This window comes from Struthio camelus, chromosome 32 (genome assembly GCF_040807025.1).
Source record: "Struthio camelus isolate bStrCam1 chromosome 32, bStrCam1.hap1, whole genome shotgun sequence".
Classification (NCBI taxonomy): Eukaryota; Metazoa; Chordata; class Aves; order Struthioniformes; family Struthionidae; genus Struthio; species Struthio camelus.
The window spans coordinates 2,441,407-2,460,760 of record NC_090973.1 but is presented as its reverse complement, the minus strand read 5'-3'; the positions used below and the strand labels follow the sequence as shown (position 1 = coordinate 2,460,760).

The following is a 19,354-nucleotide window of genomic DNA, read 5'->3' as shown; positions in this document are numbered from 1 at the left end:
CCAACTTGGCAGCTTTTGCCCTGCACCTTCCCACCACAAGCAGTGCCTTCCCCGCGGGGCCGAGCGCCCTCGCAGGTGCCAGGCACCTGGCGCTGCCACCGCCACTGCCAACCCTGGCCCACCCATCGGGCACACCTCCCCGCAACCCACTCGCCCTCCTCTCCCCACACACCCACACACCAGCCTCACTCCCACCTGCCTCCTCCCACCATGGCACCCAGGCCCCCGCCAACACTGCCGCTCCCTCCTCCTGCTGCCTGTCACCCACCACCACTTCCAGCACCGCCTGCTTGCCCACCGCACACCAACATGCTGCAGTGCCCTTGGCATCCTCCCCACGCCTAGTCCTCCAGGTGACACCCCTCCTGGCCATCAAGCACATCAAGGGGCAAACGGGTGGTCGGCAGTGTTGCGCTCAAGGCAGCCCCGCTCTCACCTTCCCGGCCTCTTCCCTCCACAAATGCACTATGAGGTCTTGAGGCCGTCTCAGCCCACATTTGCCCTACGCCTACTCACAGGCTCCTTCCTCAAAGACCTCCTGCACCCCCACCACCAGCACTGCACACCAGCCTTCCTGGCAAACTCCCAACAGCCACTGCCCCATCCTTGCCTCTCCCAGCCCCTCCCACTGCCGCGGCACAGCCCTCAAGGTGCTGTGGCCACCGCTCAGCCTTCTGGGCCTCCAGCACCCCCCCACGGCCTTCTACATCTCCCTGCACACACTAGCTCCGAGCCCCAGCATGCTGCCAATGTGATGGCACCCTCTGCACCCAGCTTGGCCACCTCTCTTTCGGATCCACAGCAAAGGGGCCCTGCTCCCACCTCCTGCCACAGCAGTGGCACACAGCTGCCACCACACTCTGCCACCCTGGCCCCAGCCCTCACCAGCTCTGGAGGCTGCACAGCAGAAGGCCTTCCCAGGCGCTGCTTTCTCAGCAGCCTCCGCGGTTTCTCCCTGTCCATGCTCCCAGCTTGCTTCTGCACCACCTGCCAAGGCACCAAGGGCACATTGTCACCGAGCATCACCAGCAGAGCGAGGGCAAGGGGCTGCTGCATCCCCAGCACCGCTGCCGCCACACGACCAGCCCCACACAGGACATGGACCTTCGGGACAGGCGCTTGCTGCTCAGGTTGCATGCCTTTTCCACAGGCCTGCCTGTTTTTCCTGTGTGCCTAGAAAACCTGTACCGAGGAACCCACGGGCACAACCTGGCCAAGCTACGCGTGCACACAGAGCAGCACCAGGGTGAGCATGTGGGGGTTAGGAGTGGCGCTTACGTCGTTGTTGCTGGGTGCGGAGACCGGCATTGGAGGTGGGACCGTTTCCATGCTCTATAAGAGAAGAAACTGGTGGGTCAGCCACTCAGAAGGAGCCTTCTTCAGCCCTTTGGGGGCACATTGCCAGGCAGCTCCCACGCACAACATGCCTCAAGGCACCCAAATCCTTCAGGCAAGAGTCACAAGCCAAGAGCCCAAGAGCCCCGACTCCTTTGCCCTGACTCCCACCACAAAGGGCTCCCACCCACCGCCCTGCTTGGCCCTCGCCTCGGGCCTCTGCCGCCTGCCTGCTCCCAAGTAGCCCCCCTGCAAAGCCTTGCGAGCACAACAGACGCCTCGCCTGAGGGGCTCCCTGCATCACAGGGCTCAGCTGCCTGGCAGCACGTGGGGCTGGAGACAATGCTGGTGCACAACCTTTGTGCCACCTTTCCCCAGAGCCTAATGGGGGCCCCAGCTGCACGGCCAGGCCCCAGCTGCAAAGGCAGCTGCTCCTTTCGGGAAGGCCTGCATGCACCACGCGCCTGCCCCAAGCCTGCGGCCAAGCTGCCGTCTCGGGGAGCCAGTGGCCAAGCGGGGGAATCATGGGTCTGCTTGGTGGAGCCGGGAGAGAAGTAAACATGGGCTTCTTCTCTGCCCACGCCAGGGCTGCTCTGCTCAGGAGCGTTTTCGGGGGCAGCAGCTCAACCTCACACCACCCTCCCTCAGCAGACCACCACCTCTGCCCACCAACAGAGCCCCAACAAAGCCCTTCCTCACAACCTCTCGTGCCTCAGATCGCTCCTTAGCTCATACCTGAGCACCGATGTCTCCGCTGCTGCTCACCGCCTCCTGCTCTTTTGCGGGGTCCGAGGCAGCTGTGCTGGCCCTCTCCACAGCCTGACAAAGCAAAGGAGGCCTTTGCAGCGCAACACAGCACGCCAGCCCTACTCCTGGCCCACGTGGTGCCAAGCAGCAACAGCACCCCTCTGCTCAGCAGCCTCCCACCTCGCCTCACTCCCTTCGCAAGGGCCCACAAGTGAGCACGCACCACAGCCAGCCCACCTCTCCGCTCCCATGCCAACTACAGCCTCTCTCTCTTCCCTTCGCTCCACACCAACTTGGCAGCTTTTGCCCTGCACCTTCCCACTACAAGCAGAGCCTTCCCCTCGGTGCCAAGCGCCCTCGCAGGTGCCAGGCACCTGGCGCTGCCACCGCCACTGCCAACCCTGGCCCACCCATCGGGCCCACCTCCCCACAACCCACTCGCCCTCCTCTCCCCACACACCCACACACCAGCCTCGCTCCCCCCTACCTCCTCCCACCATGGCACCCATGCCCCCGCCGACACTGCCACTCCCTCCTCCTGCTGCCTGTCACCCACCACCTCTTCCAGCACCGCCTGCTTGCCCACCGCACACCAACATGCTGCAGTGCCCTTAGCAGCCCCCCGCACCTACTCCTCCAGGCAACACCCCTCCTGGCCATCAAGCGCTTCCAGGGACAAAGGGGCCATCGGAGGTGCTGCGCTCAAGGCAGCCCCGCTCTCACCTCCCAGCCTCTTCCCTCCACAACTCCACTAGCAACGACTTCACCAGCCTCAGCCCACATTTGCCCTACGCACGCTCAGAAGCTCCTTCCTCAAAGACCTCCCGCACCCCCACCGCCAGCACTGCCCACCAACCTTCCTGGCAAACTCCAAGAGCCACTGCCCCATCCTTGCCTGGCCCGGCCCGGCCCACTGCTGGCGCATAGCCGCCAAGGTGCTGTGGCCACCGCAGAGCCTTCTGGGCCTCCAACACCCACCCTCACACGGCCTTCTCCATGGCCGCTCAGACGCTAGCTCCGAGCCCCATCACGCTGCCGGTGCGGGGGCACCCACTGGGCCTGCCTTGGCCGCTCCTCCTTCAGAGCCACCACCAAAGGGGCCCCCGGGCCATTTCCTGACACAGCACTGGCACACAGCTGCCACCACACTGCCCTGCCCTGGCCCAAGCCCTCACCAGCTCTGGTGGCTCCACGCCAGGAGGCTTTCCCCGCCGCTGCGCCCTCAGGAAACGCCGCGGTTTCTCTCTGGCCGTGCTCGCAGCTGCTCTGGCGGCCACCTGCAAAGCCACCAAGGCCACATTGTCACCGAGCATCTCACATGGAGGGACGGCAACCTGCTGCTACATCCCCAGCACCACTGTGGCCTCGGCACAAGCCCCGCACAGCAGACGCACCTTCGCCACGCGCACTTGCTGATCAGGCTGCATGCGGGGCCCCTCCCTACCTGCCTACGGCCATGCTGCTCGAGCCAACGGGCTCCCACCACGGCCACCCAACACAGCCACCCTCCTACGCTCACCACCATGCCCACCTCTCCCCACACACACACCCTTTGCCAACAACTCTCAGCAAACCTCCTCTTCCCCTACCCGCTCCAACACTCCCACCCGCCCAACACCAACTCCTCCTCGCCCACTTGCCGCCACCCACCACAACACGGCCCTGCTCCCACCTCCACTCTTCCAGCTCCACCCTCCAAATGGCTGAGTCCCCACGTCACCAACTACCTCACCACATCACCCCCAAACACAGCCCTTCCCCACGCCCATGCAGCACTCGCCCACCGCCGCCTCTAGCATTGCCTCCTGCCCGCCCTCTCACAGCCACACCAGCTGCACAGCCTGCACTTTTCACCCTCTTTTCAACAGGCCTTTTTTCTAACGTGGCCTAGAAAGCCTGCACCAAGAAACCCAGCTGCGCAACCTGGCCGAGCTGGCAGCACCTGGGTGAGCATGTGGGGGGCTCGGAGTGGCGCTTACGTTGTTGCTGCTGGGTGCAGAGGCTGCCATCCCGGCTGGTGTGCTCTCCAGGTTCTACAACAGAAGACATTGGTGGTACAGGCACTCAGAAGGAGCCTTCCTCAGCCCTTTGGGAGACTGGCAGGCAGCTCCCCCACACAACATGCCTAGCCCACGCAAAGGCACCGTAATCCTTCAGGCAACAATCCCAAGCCAAGAGCCCAAGAGCCCCGGCTCCTTCCAGCTGAGTCCTACCACAAAGGGCTCCCACCCACCTCCCTGCTTGGCCCTCGCCTCAGGCCTCTGCCGCCTGCCTGCTCCCAAGTAGCCTGCCTCTAAAGCCTTACGAGCACAACAGGCGCCTTGGCTGTGGGGCTCCCCGCCTTCAGAGCTCAGCAGCCTGGCACGCGGGGCTGAAGACCACGCTGGCGCACGGCCTTTGCGCCACCTTTTCCCGGAGTCTAATGGGGGCCCCAGCTGCACGGCCAGGCCCCAGCTGCAAAGGCAGCTGCTCCTTTCGGGAAGGCCTGCATGCACCACGCGCCTGCCCCAAGCCTGCGGCCAAGCTGCCGTCTCAGGGAACCAGTGGGCAAGCGGGGGAATCATGGGTCTGCTTGGTGGAGCCGGGAGAGAAGCAAACATGGGCTCCTTCTCTGCCCACGCCAGGGCTACTCTGATGAGCATTTTTGGGGGCAGCAGCTCCAACCTGACACTGTGTTCCCCCAGCAGACCACCACCTCTGCCCACCAACAGAGCCCCAACAAAGCCCTTCCTCACAACCTCTCGCGCCTCAGCTCCCTCCTTAGCTCATACCTGAGCACCCATGCCGCTGCTGCTCGCCGCCTCCTGCTCTCTCCTGGGGTCCGAGGCAGCTGTGCTGGCCCTCTCCACAGCCTGACAAAGCAAAGGAGGCCTTTGCAGCGCAACACAGCACGCCAGCCCTACTCCTGGCCCACGTGGTGCCAAGCAGCAACAGCGCCCCTCTGCTCAGCAGCCTCCCACCTCGCCTCACTCCCTTTCCAAGGGCCCACAAGGGAGCCCGCACCACAGCCAGCCCACCTCTCTGCTCCCACGCCAACTACAGCCTCTCTCTCTTCCCTTCGCTCCACACCAACTTGGCAGCTTTTGCCCTGCACCTTCCCACCACAAGCAGTGTCTTCCCCACGGGGCCGAGCGCCCTCGCAGGTGCCAGGCACCTGGCGCTGCCACCGCCACTGCTGCCCCTGACCCACCCATCGGGCCCACCTCCCCACAACCCACTCGCCCTCCTCTCCCCACACACCCACACACCAGCCTCACTCCCACCTGCCTCCTCCCACCATGGCACCCAGGCCCCCGCCAACACTGCCGCTCCCTCCTCCTGCTGCCTGCCACCCACCACCACTTCCAGCACCGCCTGCTTGCCCACCGCACACCAACATGCTGCAGTGCCCTTGGCATCCTCCCCACGCCTAGTCCTCCAGGTGACACCCCTCCTGGCCATCAAGCACATCAAGGGGCAAACGGGTGGTCGGCAGTGTTGCGCTCAAGGCAGCCCCGCTCTCACCTTCCCGGCCTCTTCCCTCCACAAATGCACTATGAGGTCTTGAGGCCGTCTCAGCCCACATTTGCCCTACACCTACTCAAAGGCTCCTTCCTCAAAGACCTCCCGCACCCCCACCACCAGCACTGCACACCAGCCTTCCTGGCAAACTCCCAACAGCCACTGCCCCATCCTTGCCTCTCCCAGACCCTCCCACTGCCGCGGCACAGCCCTCAAGGTGCTGTGGCCACCGCACAGCCTTCTGGGCCTCCAGCACCCCCCCACGGCCTTCTACATCTCCGCACACACACTAGCTCCGAGCCCCAGCATGCTGCCAATGTGATGGCACCCTCTGCACCCAGCTTGGCCACCTCTCCTTCAGATCCACAGCAAAGGGGCCCTGCTCCCACCTCCTGCCACAGCAGTGGCACACAGCTGCCACCACACTCTGCCGCCCTGGCCCCAGCCCTCACCAGCTCTGGAGGCTGCACAGCAGAAGGCCTTCCCAGGCGCTGCTTTCTCAGCAGCCTCCGCGGTTTCTCCCTGTCCATGCTCCCAGCTTGCTTCTGCACCACCTGCCAAGGCACCAAGGGCACATTGTCACCGAGCATCACCAGCAGAGCGAGGGCAAGGGGCTGCTGCATCCCCAGCACCGCTGCCGCCACACGACCAGCCCCACACAGGACATGGACCTTCGGGACAGGCGCTTGCTGCTCAGGTTGCATGCCTTTTCCACAGGCCTGCCTGTTTTTCCTGTGTGCCTAGAAAACCTTCACCGAGGAACCCACGGGCACAACCTGGCCAAGCTACGCGTGCACACAGAGCAGCACCAGGGTGAGCACGTGGGGGTTAGGAGTGGCGCTTACGTCCTTGCTGCTGGCTTCGGAGACCGGGACCGGAAGTGGGATGCTCTCCAGGCTCTACAAGAGAAGAAATTGGTGGCACAGGCACTCAGAAGGAGCCTCCTTTGGCCCTTTGGGGGCACATTGCCAGGCAGCTCCCACGCACAACATGCCTCCAGGCACCCAAATCCTTCAGGCAAGAGTCACAAGCCAAGAGCCCAAGAGCCCCGACTCCTTTGCCCTGACTCCCACCACAAAGGGCTCCCACCCACCGCCCTGCTTGGCCCTCGCCTTGGGCCTCTGCCGCCTGCCTGCTCCCAAGTAGCCTGCCTCTAAAGCCTTACGAGCACAACAGGCGCCTTGGCTGTGGGGCTCCCCGCCTTCAGAGCTCAGCTGCCTGGCTGAAGACCACGCTGGCGCACGGCCTTTGCGCCACCTTTCCCCAGAGGGCCTAATGGGGGCCCCAGCTGCACGGCCAGGCCCCAGCTGCAAAGGCAGCTGCTCCTTTCAGGAAAGCCTGCATGCACCACGCGCCTGCCCCAAGCCTGCGGCCAAGCTGCCGTCTCGGGGAGCCAGTGGGCAAGCGGGGGAATCATGGGTCTGCTTGGTGGAGCCGGGAGAGAAGTAAACAAGGGCTTCTTCTCTGCCCACGCCAGGGCTGCTCTGCTCAGGAGCGTTTTTGGGGGCAGCAGCTCAACCTCACACCACCCTCCCCCAGCAGATCACCACCTCTGCCCACCAACAGAGCCCCAACAAAGCCCTTCCTCACAACCTCTCGCGCCTCAGCTCGCTCCTTAGCTCATACCTGAGCACCCATGCCTCCGCTGCTGCTCGCCGCCTCCTGCTCTCTCCCGGGCTCCGAGGCGGCCCTGCTGGCCCTCTCCACAGCCTGACAAAGCAAAGGAGGCCTTTGCAGCGCAACACAGCACGCCAGCCCTACTCCTGGCCAACGTGGTGCCAAGCAGCAACAGCGCCCCTCTGCTCAGCAGCCTCCCACCTCGCCTCACTCCCTTTCCAAGGGCCCACAAGTGAGCACGCACCACAGCCAGCCCACCTCTCTGCTCCCACGCCAACTACAGCCTCTCTCTCTTCCCTTCCCTCCACACCAACTTGGCAGCTTTTGCCCTGCACCTTCCCACCACAAGCAGTGTCTTCCCTGTGGTGCTGAGTGCCCTCGCAGGTGCCAGGCACCTGGCACTGCCCCTGCCACTGCCACCCCTGGCCCACCCATCTGGCCCACCTCCCCGCAACCCACTCGCCCTCCTCTCCCCACAAAGACACCTTGCTCCCACCTCCCTCCTCCCACCATGGAGCCTACTCCTCCAGGCAACACCCCTCCTGGCCATCAAGCGCTTCCAGGGACAAAGAGGGGCTTGGCGGTGCTGTGCTCAAGGCAGCCCCGCTCTCACCTCCCAGCCTCTTCCCTCCACAACTCCACTAGCAACACCTCAGCCCACATTTGCCCTACGCCTACTCAAAGGCTCCTCTCTCAAAGACCTCCCGCACCCCCACCACCACCACTTGCCCCACCTGGCACACTCCTACAGCCGCTGCCCCAGCCTTGCCTCTCCCAGCCTCTCCCACTGCCGTGGCACAGCCCTCAAGGTGCTGTGGCCACTGCACAGCCTTCTGGTCCTCCAGCACCCCCACACGGCCTTCTACATCTCCACGCACACACTAGCTCCGAGCCCCATCACACTGGCGGGCTGGGGGCACCCACTGGGCCCACCTTCTCCACCTCTCCTTCAGATCCACCACGAAAGGGGCCCCTGGACTATTTCCTAGTCCTAAGTTTGGGCTCTTGCCCTCCCTCTAACAGGAAGACCAGCTGCACAGCCTGCACTTTTCGCCCTCTTTTCAACAGGCCTGTTTTCTCACGTGGCCTAGAAAGCCTGCACCAACAATCCCATCTGCAGAACCTGGCCAAGCTGCACGTGGACACAGAGCAGCATGGCGGTGAGCATGTGGGGGGCTGCGAGCGGTGCTTACGTCGTTGTTGCTTGTTTCCGGGATTGGGATCAGCACTGCGATGCTCTCCGGGCTCTACAACAGAAGACATTGGTGGTACAGTGAGTCCGAAGGAGCCTTCTTCGGCCCTTTTGCAGATTGGCTGGGTGCTCCCAGGGACAACTTGCCTAGCCCACTTCAAAGCAATAACCTCTAAGGAGTACAACCTCAAGGCAATAATCACAAGCTAACAACCCAAGAACCCCTAAGTCTCTCAGGACTCCCCCCAAACTGCTCCCATTGCCCTCCTGCTTTCCCTGCTGCTTCGGGCTGCTGGAGCCTGGCCTTTCCTCTATGTCCCAAACCCTTCCACGCGCTGCTGCCCACCACCTGTCCCATCAAGACAGGGAAACCCCTTCACCTGAGGCGAGGCTGAAGGCTTCTCCAGGCTCTGGCTCATGTCCTGGGTCCAGCACCAAATGGTGTCCCAAGCGTTGCCTGTCCCTGGGGCGGTGTCAATGACAATCAGCTCGGGCGAGCAGGCCTGTGGCTCAGGGCTCCTTCTCCGCTCTGCAGTCGGCTGTGGGATCCTGGCTCGACTTGGCAAAGCTGCTGGTCTGGGGCGCGTGGTCATGTCCCTCGTCTTCCTCGCATATCTCTGGCAGGCCCCATCAAAATAAAGGCTTTTACCTACCCCTGCACTGCACACGAACGAGGCATGGGACCAACACCCTGCACATAACATCCCCCTTCCCACCCACCTCTGGGGAAACCTCCCCTGACCCTGGCTTTGCAAAGGACTTGCCTGGGCACATTCATCCCTGGCGTGCCAGTGGGCTGCTTGCCAGCGGGCAAGAAGGGAGTGAAACCCTCCCTTTCTATTACCTATTGACCTCTGCCCATGGGGAAGGCTGCACAAAGCCTGCTCACCAACCAAAGCAGCAGGGGCGAGAACTATCCCGAAAACACCCTGAGCTAGCTCACCCCTTTGCTCCAGGACTGCGTCCAGACCTAAGCCCCCGTCTTCCACCAACACCCACTACCATTCCTCCCACCCCACATGGCTGGGGCTCACATGTCCATCACCCCCCCCACCCCCAGTGCCTCCCTCCCCTCCACTCTCCAAACCCTTCCTCCATTGCAGTGGGGAACCAGCTGTCCCGATGCCTTGTTCCCCTAGCCCGCTCCTCTTACGTAGACACAATGTCGCTTCAAGCAGCGACAGCTCGGTGCCCCACACGTGTCCCCCAGGGCCACCGTCACTGCAGAGACAAGCTCTGGACAGTCTCTGCCTGGCAGGAGAGCAGGCCCGAGCTGAGCACTCGGGAGGCTGCGAGCAGCGCTTACGTTCGTCACGTTGGCTTGGTGGACTGGGAGCCACAGCCTGCATGGCTCCACACTCTGCAAAAGGAGAAACTGTCAGGTCAGTTGGTGACAAGTAGCCTTCTGTGGTGCTTTCACAGGAGCAAGAGAATTATGCTCTCGGCACATGGGGAAGGCTGGAAATCCACCTGCTCGCTGCCCCAAAGCACTGGGCAGGCTTCACCCTCAAGCACCCTGATTGAGCCCACTCCTTTGCTCCACACACAGAACAGCCTGACTTAACCCTCCCCTTAGTTCCACAAGTGGGCACACACTCACCACTTTCTCCCATTTTCTGCAGCGCCCAGCACTGGGCCTCCCACCCCGTGCGGCTAGGTTGCATGGGCTACCAGACTCTCCCCTCAGGGCTCTCCTCGGCCCACAAACCCTCCCATCTCCCCACTCCCACAGCCCTTCCTCAGCACAGTGGCACATGCTGCCACTGATCCTGGCCCCAGAGTGCTCCTCTTACACAGACGGGATGAGGCAGCGCTTTGGTGCTCAGCGCCACGGTACCCCCCAGGTTTCCCCATCGGCCGGTTGTCCTCCTGGGCTTCGGTGTCTCGCTGCTCGCTGTCAGGGACTGCAATGACACGCGGTTCCCCACCCTGAGCAAAGGGGGATGTGGGGAGGCAGAGGGATAGGGCTCCCTCCAAGCAGGGCCCCACATGTGGGGGTTGCAGGACATGCTGCCCTAAGGGCAGCTGCCAGCCCTGGCAACGCCCACAACCCTCTCATTCCCCAGGCGGCAACACACAGCTCTCACTCCACATGCTGCCCCATGACAGCCCTCTCATCCCACACAGCTTCTCACAAGGGGCCCCGGTGCCCTGCATGCTGCCCCACGGCAGCCCCAGGCCTTCCCACGGACACAGGCAGCTGCTCCCTCGGCCCCCTTTTCCAATCCACTCAAAGCACCCACCTTATTTCCACTTTCAATGCAATAGTGTTGAGCCACCCACCCAAAAGGTTCCTTTGTGAGGGACGATTCAGGACTTTTTAGAAAGAGACACATATTTCCCAAGCTCCCAGTTTTGCACTAATGCCCCACATAGTGCTGTGCGCACCTGGGCTCTCCTCCCCTGACTCCACGGACAAGCAGCCTGTCCTGCCCCGGGGGGGCTGCCCTTACCCCAGCCTCCCCTGCTGCACCGGTGGGGGAATTGTCCCTAACTGCTGCTGTCAGGCTGCCCTCAGCACCTCATCCCACTCTCCAGCCTCCTCACAATCTTCAGCCTGCTCCCCACCCCACTCCGTCCTGCTCCAACGGGCCTTTAGCAGTACAGTCCTCATCCCACACATGCCTGGGCAGAGCCTGCTCTTTCCTGCCCATGACGGCTCCAGAGAGAGCCCCTTTGCCCACGCTCTTCTTAGACTGTTACACTGCATTGTCCCCCTCCTCTCCGATACCACCACTGCCCCAAAATGAACTCCCCGGAGACACCCCAAGGAGCCCCACTCTCGCCTGGCCTTCGATCAGCACCTTTCTCTCAAACCCTGCTGCTTGCAGAGCCTACAGCTTGCCTCTTCTCTGACTTAGCCCACAGGCTGCCAGTGGGCCAGTGCTAGATCCAGGATGGGGAAACTGAGGCACGGAGGGGAGAGTCAAGGCCCCAAGATGGAGGAACAAGGGCACAAAACAGCCTTTTCCCCTACCTCACAGGGAACACGGGTATCTGGCGGTCTTCGCCACAGGATGCCAAAAGCCTGTGTCCGTTTTCGCCTCTGAGCAGAGGCAGGAGCCCAGGTCTGTGGGAAACCAAGTGAGCTGGCATCAGTGACACGACACTGGTGGGGCACCAGAGCCCACACGAGGCCGGCACTCACCAAGGCGGAGATGACTTGTGCCACGAAGGAGCCTGTCCCTTTCTTGTAGGAGAGAGCAGCTCTTGGTCTGTTGATGAGGGGCTGCACACGGCGGTCGGATGTGGCTCCTGCAAGACACACCAGGGTGCTATGTGATGAGGCTGCCATGGCTCCCAGCTGCCACACCTGGCTTTCCCCACAAGGGTCTGTCCTTGTGGGAGGAACAGGGCCATGTTCAATACAATGGAACAGGCTCGTGTCCCCAAGGACCATGCCACAGTCTGACCCCAGACCCTGTGTCAGGAACCTGGAGGGCACCTTCCCCATTGCCTCCGCTGCCAGAAGCTGAGGGTACTTCTGGCCACGAGGCTCTTACCCAGTTGGGTACACTGGAGCCTTGCTCTTCCTCGACTGGCTTGCTGCTCGCCTCTCCCCCACATCTTCAGCTGGATAAAACACCACAGCCACAAGTTCCACAGGATGGTCCCCATGAAGGTGAGAAACCGTCTCACGATGCCCTGCTGGGAAACGGCACAAGGCAGAACTGAGTGTCCCCATGCCTCAGCTGTGGCCTTGCTCTGTGCATGTGCAGTGGCCTTGCTCAAGGACAGGGCAGGGGAAGCACTGACCCAGGTGGGCAGGTCAGAGCCCCTTGCGCAATGGAGCTGTCAACCCCAAGTGTGCGGTCACCAGGGAGGGAACCCTGTCCCATGACCCCCAGCCCCCCGAAGGGGCTGGCACTGTGCGAGGGACTGTGTGCCTGGGGCTCCAGCCCCTGTGCTGTCCCAGCCCTGGCGGCTGCAACTTGTGCCAGGGCTCTTGGCAGTGGTCTGTGGCCGCCTTTCACCTTCATGTCAGCCTTATCATCACCCAGAGGCTTTGTGTGCCTGAGGCCAGGCAGTTTCTGGGATTTTAGGACTGAAGGAAAAGCTCTTCCTCTTTTGATACAGACAGCTCCTGCCCTAAGGGTACTCTTGCCACCTGCCTGGACCCAAAGGGGCTGTTTGGATTTGAAAGAGCATCAGCTTTGTGTGTGTGCCACAGGGACCCTGGCCAGCAGGAGGGTAAAAACCCTTCCCCGAGAGCTCTCCCGGGATGGGGATGGGGATGGGGATGGGGAGGGGACAGGGAGGGGATGTCTGTGGCCGTCAGCTCTGAAGAGCTGTGGGGACCCAGCACGGGATGGCTGTCGTGGCAACACCATCCAAGGTACCACTTTGGTCCCTGCCTACCACCCCCCTCGGGGGTCTGGAAACACCACGAGGACCGACCCCGGCTCCCAGCCCCACGGCCCTGACCTGCCTCCCATCCCACCCAGCGCCTCCTACCGGCTGCGGCTGCGGCACCCAACTCTGCACTCTGACTCGCCTCCCCATGGCTCGCGCCGAGGGGCGGTGGGATCCTGTGCCTGCTCTGGGGAGAGCCCAGATCCTCCTGCTGCCCCGCGCAGTGCCTGCTCCGGGGAGAGCCCAGATCCTCCTGCTGCCCCGCGCAGTGCCTGCTCCGGGGAGAGCCCAGATCCTCCTGCTGCCCCACGCAGTGCTGGGCAACACGTCTGGAGCCCGCTGCATCCGCGTTCCCACGGCGATAACTGCCGCACCGGGATGGAATCGGGGCCGGGCTGAACCACGGGCCCAGGGGGACCCAGCGCCTCCCCTCGGGGACAGGACGGGGGCTCCCCATGCTGTCCAGCCTCCAAAATGGGCAGAGCCCCCTCCCCAAGGGCGCCCGACCTCAGCCCTGCTGCCACCATCCTCCCGGGATGCCTCTGTGGGGGGAGGCCGGGACCCCCTGACGGGGGGCACCGCAGCCCCGCTCGACCCCCGTCGCAGCCCGCCCCGTGGGAGATGCTGCCCTGGCCTGGTCCCCACGCGGGATGGGGGGCTGTTACAGGCTTCTCATGGGGTTGTGCTTCCCAGGGAGCTCCTCCTTGGTTCAAAATGCATTTAAAGTTGCAATTGGAGAAGATCTTCACCTGCTTTCTGTTTGGATGCCAGAGGGTTAAGAGCTGCATTTTAAAGAAACTCTTCCAAATTTTTATCTCTCTTGCCTTATTAGACAACAGGGCATTAAAACTTCTCTGCGATTATTAATCATCAATGAATAAATCTAGTACCTAAGCTGTGAGAAGATTCAAACACACACAAAAGTCAGTCCCAGAAGAGCATATCCCACTCCAAAAATTAAGTACCCTTCCAAATGAAACTAATCATCCGAAGAAGAGAGAAAAGAGGGCAAGTTGGCTTCTTAGTTTTTGAAGGTGACATTTTCCTAAGTTTGCAGGGCTATTTAAAATGCCTCCTTCTCAAACACCTCCAGAATTAAAGCTCACTCAAGTGATCCTAAGAGGGACAGAGAAAGGGGTGGCCTTGACCAGCTCTTACTTTGCCTGCTTTGCATTTACTCTCCCGGCTGCCCTCTACTTTCCACCTAGAAGGCAACTCCCAAGGCAACAGGCAGGCTGCAGCAGAACACACAGCGCTTTGGGGGGCAGCTTCTGTTTTCACATCTAACTAATGTCTCCGCAGTTGCATGCACAGTGCTCGCACTACCCTGCTGGCAGGGAAAAGCTGCCTTCCTCCTCTGGCCATAACTGGAGAGAAAGTGCTGACCTTTCCCAGCGAGCTCGCAGTGAGCATCTGTGCCGGGCATCCCAGTACCTGCCTTCCCAAAAAGGGCAGGCAGGAGCCTCGCACACAGGAGCGGTGCCTGTAGCTGCCTTGTGATGCGCTCCAACAAGCAATCCCTTCTGACCCCTACAACTAGCCACAAGGGGCTCAGGCCTGCATTGCTCTTGCCTAAGCCGCTCTGCTGATGTGCACACACCAGCCCCACACAGCACTTGGACAGACCCACAGCTCAGCATTTCCCCCTCTGGCCTTTGCACCTCCTTCCCCAGAGCCCTCCCCAGCCCACTACCCATAACATACATGACTGCTGCCTGGTCCACATTTACCTCAGCACCAGGCTGATTCTCCTCCAGGGACTGCCCGTGTCTCTCCTTTGGGGACTGGGTGTGAGTCTGCTGAGTGGCACTCTTCACATCTGTCAGCAAGGAGCAGCCTGCGACCTCCTTGCGGGTGGCCAGGGAGATGTTTACTTTCTTTGGGAAAAATTCCTAGCTTTCTTCTTCATCCCATGTCGTCTCTCTACATTTATGACATTGCAAGACATTTCCAGTGTTTTGTAGCAGTGATAGTTCTTTCCTATGTGCCCAAGATGGCAAGACAGTTTCCTCGGAGCCTGAGGTGCATTTGCAACACTCTCCTGAAGACACGTGTTGTGCGCCCTTGCGTCTAGTTTGGCAGTGAGGGAGGGTCAAGAGCAGGCATCCTTTGCAAGGACTGGGAAAACCAGAGGAAGGTGATGCCATAAAATCCCAGTCACATCGTTCATTAGAGCAGGACGTGGACTAATTCTGCCTTCAGGTACCTCTTGGGTCTGTGTGGGAGCACAGCCGAATGAAGGCAGTCCAGGAAGGATCCTGGGAGCAATGTAGCAAACCTTGTTTAAGATCTTCATTCATGATCTGGATGATGGGGCCAAAGGAATCCGAGGCAAGCTGGCAGATGACAGAAAATTGGGAGGAGTGGCTGATTCAGCACATGATTGTGCTGCCACTCAGAGGGACCTGAGAAGTGGGCAGACAGGAACCTCATGACAGTCAGCAAACGAAAGCGCCAAGTCCTGCACATGGGAAGAACTATCCCCATGCACCACAACAGGCTGGGGACTGACCGGCTGAGGAGCAGCTTTCCAGAGAAGCACCTGCGGCTCCTGGTGGACAAGCTGGTCATCAGCCAGCAATGCACCCTCATGGCAAAGGAGGCCAACAGTATCCTGGGCTGCAGTAGCAAGAGCCTTGCCAGCAGGTCAAGGGAGGAGCTCCTTCCCTCCTGCTCAGCACTGGTGAGGCTGCACCTGGAGGGCTGTGACCAAATGTGGGCTCTCCTGTACAAGAAAGACATGGGCCTGCTGCACAGACTCCAGGAAAGGGCCATAAAGATGATTACGGCTCTGGAGCATCTCTCATAGAAGGGCACACTGAGAGAGGTGGGATTGGAGGCAGGAACTGATGGCAGCGCATTGATTGCTGGGAGCCAAGGATTTGGCCAACATGGCCCTGTAGAGAAAAAGGTCCACCACTATCAGATGAGGTGTCCAAAGGAGGAAAAGGAAGTACCAAGGGCCCTTGCATCTGGCCACACAGAAACAGAAATGCTGAATGAGTAAGGAAGGTACCAAACAGACTCATGGACATCCATCCTAGGCACTTCTAGTCTAGGACTAGTCTTTGCTTCCTCACATGAGGAAATTGTTCCCTCAAAAGAAAGAAAACCACCCTCCCAATGCATCCAGTTCTTCTACCAGACCAAGCGAGAGCCCCCAGCACTTGGTGCTCGGCATCTCAGCTCAGAAACTCCTTTTCCCAGGCTCCCTCACTCAGCACATGGATAAATTCAGCTGCAGGAGGCAGATGAGGGGGCTGCTGCCTCCAGGCCCCTCCCCTGTAGTCCTTCCACCTCCCAGCAGCAACATCACAGCTGCCTCCATCCTGAAAGCCCAACTCATGAGTTTTTTTTCCTTTTTCTTAATGAGCATGATATGAAGACCTTGAATTAAAAATCCTATTTCTTTTCCCTCCCCCCATCCACAAGCACTGAAAACAACTGAGCCAATCTACCTGCAGCTAGTAACTCTCCAGCTACTTCACTTTTTTCTTTGAATGGCTGTTTTGGGTATGAGTTTTGTTGTTTTCACAGAGTGACAGAATAGATGATGTTGGCAGGGACCTCTGGAGATCTCCTTCTCCAAACCCCTGCTCAACCAGGGGCACCTACAGCAGGTTGCCCAGGACTGGGCCAAGACGGTTTGCAGTATCTCACACAGTCGAGACCCCACAGACACTCGGGGAACCTGCTCCACTCTCTGACCACCCTCACAGTGAACAAGGTGGAATTTCCTGCTTGGCCACTTGGTGCCCATTCCCTCTCCTCCTCTCACTCCACACCACTGACAACCACTCCGAACCACGGTCTCCGTCCCCCTCACACCCTCCCTACATCACCTGTTTGGACACCCGGAAAACATCCCACCACCACTCTGGTTTCCAGGCGAAACACTCCCGGCTCCCTCAGCCTCTCTCCGACGGGAGACGCTCCAGCCCTTCAGCCATCCTTGTGACCCACCACACCAACCTCCTTGACACCCACCACCACCACAGCCATCCCCCGGCGGGTGCCCCGCGGACACCGCGGTGGGGCTGGACCTGCACGTCCAGGACAAACCGCTCCTCGGGGCTCGGCACCGAGAGACGATCCCTCTGGGCGAGCCCCAGCCCCGAGCACGCCGGAGCCGGCGCTGCCCCAAAGCCTCCGGCCTTGGCGCCCAGAGCTCCCGCCCGGCAGCTGCCTCGGCGGGGCACCAGCACGGCCCCGCGACGCCTCCCTCCCCGCGGCCGAGACCTTCGGGCCGGGCAGCTGCAGAGCCAGGACTTCGCCCGCGGCAGCACCAAACTCCCGGGCCGGGGCCGAGGCCCGGCGGGGGGGCGGGCAGACGGGCTGCGCCACGGCCAGGCGCGGCGGCCATTGGGCGGCCTGCGTGTCGCTCACGGCTCACCCCGGCCCTGCCGTTGGCCCGCGGCCTGCCCTCGCCAGCTGATTGGCCCGCCAGCGCAGAGGGCGGGGCAGGCGGGGCGCAGGCGCAGCGCTGCTGTCAGGCCCGGCCCGGCCTGGCGCCGCCGCCCTGGAGCCCGGCCCCGGCCGCAGCCCGACCCGCCCCCAGCCCTGCCCCGGCCCGGCCCTGCCCGGCCGCGGAGCCGCCCCGCAGCTGGCCCCCTTCCCGCTCGCCCCGGCCCTCGGCCCGGCCCTCGCCCTCAGCCCGGGCCGCACCGCTCCCCAGAGACCCTGCGCAGAGCCGGACCCTCCCGGAGCCTCCCCTGACCCGGCCCAGCAGGGAGCTCCGACCCGCCGCCCCGGCCACCTCAGCCGGCCTTGGCCTTCAGCGAGCCTTTTCCCCAGCTCCTGCTGGCCAAGTCCTGAGGCCTCTTCACTTCCTTCTGCCTCTCACAGCCAAACGATGAAACGCAGCGCTGATTAACTTCAGACTCGCTGGAACTGATGATTCGGGGAGCCCAGACTTCAGGGAGGGAGTCAGCGCTGATACCGTCTCAACACGCTGAACGCATGCTCGACTGCTTGAGGATCTCCATGATCAAGCTCCTGCGAAACGACAAAGTCCGGCAGGAAAACATGCCACACAGTAACAGCTCTGCCGTGCCCTAACGGTGAACGTTTGCATGAGCTGCTCAATCAAAACAGAAACCGCAGCTGCGCTCTGTGAAGAAAAGGGGGTTGCAGACAGCGGTTCGCTCTGCCCAGAGCTCCACCAGGTTCAGGCAGTATCATCCCCCCAGGAATCTGTTGCCATCTCTGTGCTGGAGAGATTATTGCCCTTGGGAGTTCTGCTGGCAACCAGGGTCAAGGGAGGGCTCCCAAATGGGCTTCAAACAGACTTAGCTTAGGTCAAAGAGCTGAGGAGCAGACTGGACTGATTCAGGCGGAAGCACGTTACGCAGTGTATAAATTAAGCCCTCCACTAATATAAGTAGGAGGATGTTGGCCTATTCATCCAGCATGGTTAGAATTGGAAAAAGATGTCTGCCCGTTGTCTAAAAAATTGTTGTAAAACTTACAACATGTTACCTGTGTTTTACAAAAGCAAAACAGCTAACCTCATGTGAACTGAAGCAGAAATTTGCCTGGGATGACTGTATTAAAAATTAGATTTTTTTTTTTAGGATAAAAGCAATCTTTCTTGCTCATTACAGGGCAGCACAATAAAGCTGTCCGCCTTGCTCTCTCCTGGTCCTGGAAGTGGTCTGCTGCAGCCTATAGTGTGTGTTGTGTGTGTCTGTGTGTGTATGTTGCAGGGGGAAGTGTTTAAAAGGAGCAGCAGGCAGGTATTTATAACTGGGGAACCCTGTTAAAAAATACATACGCTATACTTTCCTGTAATGGGAAAAAGCAGGAAATTGAGAAGAAGAAGAGAAAAGAACCTTTTTTTCTGAAATACAGGTCATTAGGTTGCCTATTAATTGCAATTAATTCATGGTATTAACTCCATTCCCCCACCCTTCCCGCTCCAGGGCTGACTTTCATTCTGAGTGTGCCAGGGGCCCGATGGGAAAGGGCAGAGTGAAGGGGCTTCGGGCTGGCTCTTGAGTGCAGCCCCAGGGCAGGGGGCTGGGGGTAGTAAAGGAGTGTGGGGAGAAACAGCTCCATGAACCTCTGCACTAGAGATGAGCTTTTTTGTCTCTTGTTATGGTGTCAGGTTAGGGGTTGGTGTCACATGGGGCTGAGGGGAGGTAAAGCCATGCTGCAGCAGTGCATGGTCTGTTGCCTACAGTCCTGCTCTTAGCTTGTGACAGTCCTTGCAGTTTTGTGGTGAGAGGGATTTCTAGCTGAAAAAAGGCCCCATGAGCAGGAAGAGGATGAGAGGAGAGGGCAGCTCGTGCTTCCCCATCTGGCCTGGGGTTCTAGCAGCTGGAGGAGGTGCTGAAAGCCGAGCCCACAGCAAGGGACTGAGGCTGCGGGTTGTCTCACTTCATTTGGGAGGAGAGTGTTCCCATCTGCTGACCTGATGGTCAACCAGGTGGCTGAGCTGCTGAGGGAAGCCTTAAAGTGGGAGCAAGTGTGGGGAGAGGGTGAGTCAAAGAAGAGGGAGGAAGTGCTGGCCTGGGCTGGCAAGGAAAAGGTGCAGGGAGATGTGGACAAGAGAAACCCCAGAGAGAGAGCAGTGGGAATGCAGGGAGCTCTGCCTAGGGATGGACGATG

The 19,354-nt window shown here is 60.8% G+C and overlaps 1 protein-coding gene and 2 long non-coding RNA genes across 3 annotated transcripts in view; 1 reads left to right on the top strand and 2 right to left on the bottom strand.

Annotated features, from left to right (window-relative positions):
- Positions 1 to 19,354, top strand: part of LOC138063507 (maestro heat-like repeat-containing protein family member 7) — a 330,369-nt gene that overhangs the window by 128,896 nt on the left and 182,119 nt on the right. The gene's annotated exons all lie outside the window — the stretch shown is intronic.
- On the bottom strand, positions 9,515 to 11,431 carry LOC138063541 (uncharacterized). The gene is made up of 3 exons (XR_011137081.1): positions 11,370 to 11,431; positions 10,186 to 10,296; positions 9,515 to 9,752 (listed from the first exon to the last, which is right to left on the bottom strand). It is a non-coding gene; the product is annotated as an uncharacterized lncRNA (long non-coding RNA).
- The window catches only part of LOC138063501 (uncharacterized), an 87,102-nt gene continuing 79,294 nt past the window's right edge, over positions 11,547 to 19,354 (bottom strand). Inside the window, exon 3 of the long non-coding RNA XR_011137080.1 lies at positions 11,547 to 11,647. This is a non-coding gene — a long non-coding RNA (uncharacterized lncRNA). The remainder of the gene's footprint in view (positions 11,648 to 19,354) is intronic.